The 4,107-nt window shown below is 32.1% G+C and overlaps 1 long non-coding RNA gene across 1 annotated transcript; it reads left to right on the top strand.

Annotated features, from left to right (window-relative positions):
* Positions 1 to 665: 665 nt before the first annotated feature.
* Positions 666 to 2,209, top strand: LOC140887215 (uncharacterized). The gene is made up of 3 exons (XR_012151765.1): positions 666 to 779; positions 1,023 to 1,063; positions 2,136 to 2,209. It is a non-coding gene; the product is annotated as an uncharacterized lncRNA (long non-coding RNA).
* Positions 2,210 to 4,107: the final 1,898 nt, after the last annotated feature.

The raw sequence follows: 4,107 nt of genomic DNA, 5'->3' as shown, positions 1-4,107 counted from the left end.
TAATTTGTTGCTCAAATAATAGGTTGGCTAAAAATTAATCGGAGGCCCTTGATTGCTAGTGTACGCATATATATTTTTGCATAAATCACAGATCAAGTACATGTGTTATGAGATGATGATTGAAACTAGGAATCTCTGATGGACGACAAACATGGATAAATATCTGGTGTATGCAAAAACAACCTCATTATTGATATATATTGATTATTCTTCGGGTTATTTGTTTTAGGTCGATGTTTGGACGAGTTTAAGGTATAAATTCGGTTATGACCTTGCTTCGTGACCAAATGAGCTTCTTGTTAGAATTTCGGGGAGTGGTTTGGTTAAATTCATCATACCATGTATATCTTCTCTATTTTGTATCATATGAATATTGTAGTTGACATATTTCTGCATTTATATTTTTGGTGAGTGGCTGATGGTACCATGCATCATTTAGTTTGTATATATCTTTACTAAGATTCCTATAAGGCTATTCTATTCAATGTTTTAAGCGAGGCATTACCATTTCTATTCTATTCATTAAAACTTATTCAATTTTGCTTTGAAAATAAAAGGGTAAAATAATTTTATAAGATATCCATGACTTTATTTCTTGTGGGTTAATTAGATTGAAACTGTTAAATATAGAATTTTGTTCATTCAAGAAATATTTTAACATTGTAGTTGTTTTGTTTTGTTTTTTTTTTTGTTTGAAATTTCATGAGCTTGAGTTTGCTCGGTTACTCCTAGGATTGATGCAAACGTCAGCATTTTATTTCTGGGAAGAGCCTTTTAAGGTAATTCAAAAATTTTCGCAGTATGTTATAAGAAATTTTTTTCAGTAATTATTATTTATTTATTTATTTATTTTTATTAGTTGAAGAACCAAATTTGATCGGGTTACTTCTATAATTTGTTAATATGGGACTGTTTTCTATATACATCCTGAACGAATTATTAGTTGATGACTTTTGTGAATTAAGAATCATGACTTGAGGTGCTTAATTTTCATATGGTTTTTGTTATATTACATGTTTCAGCTTGCAAGGCTAGGGAATCCAATCTCAGAGTTCATTTCAAGGTACATTACATGTTAATTTTATGCACCTGTTTGATGTCTTTACTTGACTGTCTCGTGTTTTTCATTGTCTATTCCTTTGTTTTATTTCACATAATTTGAATACTACTCTTTGAGAAAATAAGGGGATCTATTGCCATTTCTGATAAGTCAACATGTCGCTTATAAATTCCCTCTTGTTTGTTTTAATTTGTTCAGCAAATGATGCTACATTAAGGCTCATAGAAATGAACTATAAAGTTTGATTCTTTACTTAACATGTCCAAATGCAAAATTGGTGAAATTAACATGTCCAAATGCAAAAATTTTTTCCTCGTGAAGTCATTGTTGTGGATCTATTTCAAATTTGTGTTGTATGAGATGTCTTTTTGTTGTGATTTTCTTTAATCATATGCAAAATTGGTGAAATTAATGGTTGCAATCGTTCATTTGGTTTTAATTATAAAATTTGTTCTTAGCTTACTTAAATCTGAAACAGATTTTTTGCCGTCTGAAATTTTTCATAAAGTATTGGCGAGAAGTTTTTTAATTTCATTTCTCAAGAGCTCGTAATTTAAATATCCATTCTCTAAATAATATTTTAGACTTTATTGCAGAAATTTGTATATATTATTTTGTTAATTTTTTATGTAGCAATTTAAATGATTGGACAGTCGTAGTAACTAGTGTTTGAAGTGGAAATCATTCATGATTGTCGTGTAATTAAAAAAATTTATTACATTTTATTATAACTTATCGTTATTTAATTCTTTGTTGAAGATAACATTTAGAATATTTATATGTGTGTGTGATCTTCATTTACAAAATGCAAGGAAAAATAGTTTGCCTTTGTCTTGATTTGTATACTTATTGGTTTTATAAGTAATATTCTCTTGAATAATACACTTGCACTCTACATGTGTTGATCAAATGACCTTGTGATTTGAATTTATTTAAAGTAATTGTCATATGTTCATTAATTTGGATAGTGTCTTGCTTTATTGGCATAGTGATTCTGAGTCATCCACCTTCATTAATAAGAACTGATGTAGGTCTCTATGAATTAAACTCTATGAATTTCGGTGTTGCTTATCAGTTGTGATGTGCCTTCTAGGCTTCCTGTTTACAGGATCCATCAGAAACCAATATTAAGATCAAGCTCAATTTGATGAAGCTAGAAGCTCAATTTGATGAAGCTCTATTACGATCGTGTGAAGGTTTTCAGTATTTATCATCATAAGTCTAGCTCGTGTTTTATGGGATTAAATGTCTTATGAATCTTGTCAGTACCTATCATAGTGATTAGATCAAGTGGAAGGATGAAATAAAGAAAAAATAATTTTTTATTAAAGTCTGTCATTGTTATTAATTATTTTTTCAGGACCTGAATATAGGCGTTGCATTATATATGGATTGCTTTTGGAGGTGATGGTTGGCTTTACGAGTGGGTGGGCGAAGTACATGGCCGACCTGAATGTGTTTGGGTTTTGCGTGTTAAGTTTAGAATATGATTTGCATCCATTTACTTGTACAATTCTATGCTTTGTTCACGCCTCTAGTCCTTAGTTTTTGAATTTTTTTTTGTATTTTTTTGTAGTGTGCATTGCATTAGAATTTAATTTCGAGTGATTTGTAATACTAAAAAATTGTATATTAAATTTTATTTTTGAAATTTTAAATTTTGGTTTATTTTTAATATTGAAAATTTTATATTATTTTTAAATTTTTTTTTTTTTTTTAGAATGTCTTTTACTTCGTCAATTAGTGAAATTGCCGAAGTATAAGCATATCTTTAGCTTTGAAAATTTCATTAAAAATCGAAGTAAAAGAATACATTTTACTTCGGCAATTTCTTTAATTGATGAAGTATAAGCATATGTTTTACTTCGTAACTTATGAAATGAACGAAGTAAAATATATGTTTTTACTTCGGCACCGGTCAATTCTGCTTCCAAAAAATGACCAAAGACTTCAGTAATTTAAGGTATAAGACTTCGGCGATGCAGCGAAGTAAAAAGGTACCCTATTACTTCACGTGACACTACTTCGGTAATTAAGTGCCTATGACTTCGGTTATTAACCGAAGTCTTAAGCGATTTTTCTACTAGTGTCACGTGCTTCCTCTGCATAAGAATACAACCAAGACCTAGAAGAGAAGCATCGCAATAAACAGTAAAACCTCCAGTATGTGATGAAATATAAAGAATAGGGGCACTGGTCAATCTCTTCTTCAGATCAATAAAATTGGCCTCACACGCCTCTGTCCAGACAAAAAGGTGCATTCTTCTGAGTCAGCTGGGTAATCGGCTTCGCAATAGAAGAGAAACCCACGATGAATCTGAGATAGTAACCCGCTAAATCCATAAAACATCGAATCTCAGGCACAGAAGTCGGCCTGCACCAGTTCATAACCGCTTCAATCTTGCTGGGATCGACAGAAAACCCATCTCCAAATATAATATGACAAAGAAAGACGACTCGGTCAAACCAAAACTCACACTTCGACAGCTTGACATAAAACTGCTCAGCTCACAAAATCTGTAAGATAGTCTTCCAATGCTCTGCATGGTCAGTGCGACTCTTCGAATAAATAAAGATATCATCAATGAAAATAATAACAAACTCATCAAGATAATTCTGAAAGATACGGTTCATCAAACCCATAAAGACTGTTGGAGAGTTCGTCAATCCGAACGGCATGAAAATGAACTCAAAGTGACCATACCTCATTTTGAACGCAGTCTTAGGCACATCATCTTCTCGCACTCTCAGCTGATGATATCCAGACCTCAAGTCTATCTTCGAATAGACACAAGAACCCTGCAACTGATCAAAGAGGTCATCTATACGCGGTAAAGAGTACCTGTTCTTAACCGTTGCTTGATTCAATTGATGGTAGTCAATGCAAAGTCACATCGATCCATTTTTATTTCGAACAAACAAGACAGGAGCACCCCAAGGCGATACACTAGGTCGGATGTATCCCTTGGCAATCAACTCTTCAAGTTGCTCCTTCAATTCTTTCAATTCAATCGGATCCATTCGATATGGAGCTTTGGAAATCGGTT

The sequence above is a fragment of the Henckelia pumila genome, chromosome 3 (assembly GCF_033568475.1).
Source record: "Henckelia pumila isolate YLH828 chromosome 3, ASM3356847v2, whole genome shotgun sequence".
NCBI classification, from domain to species: Eukaryota; Viridiplantae; Streptophyta; class Magnoliopsida; order Lamiales; family Gesneriaceae; genus Henckelia; species Henckelia pumila.
The sequence above is the reverse complement of the archived record's forward strand: the minus strand, read 5'-3'. Positions and strand labels throughout refer to the sequence as shown.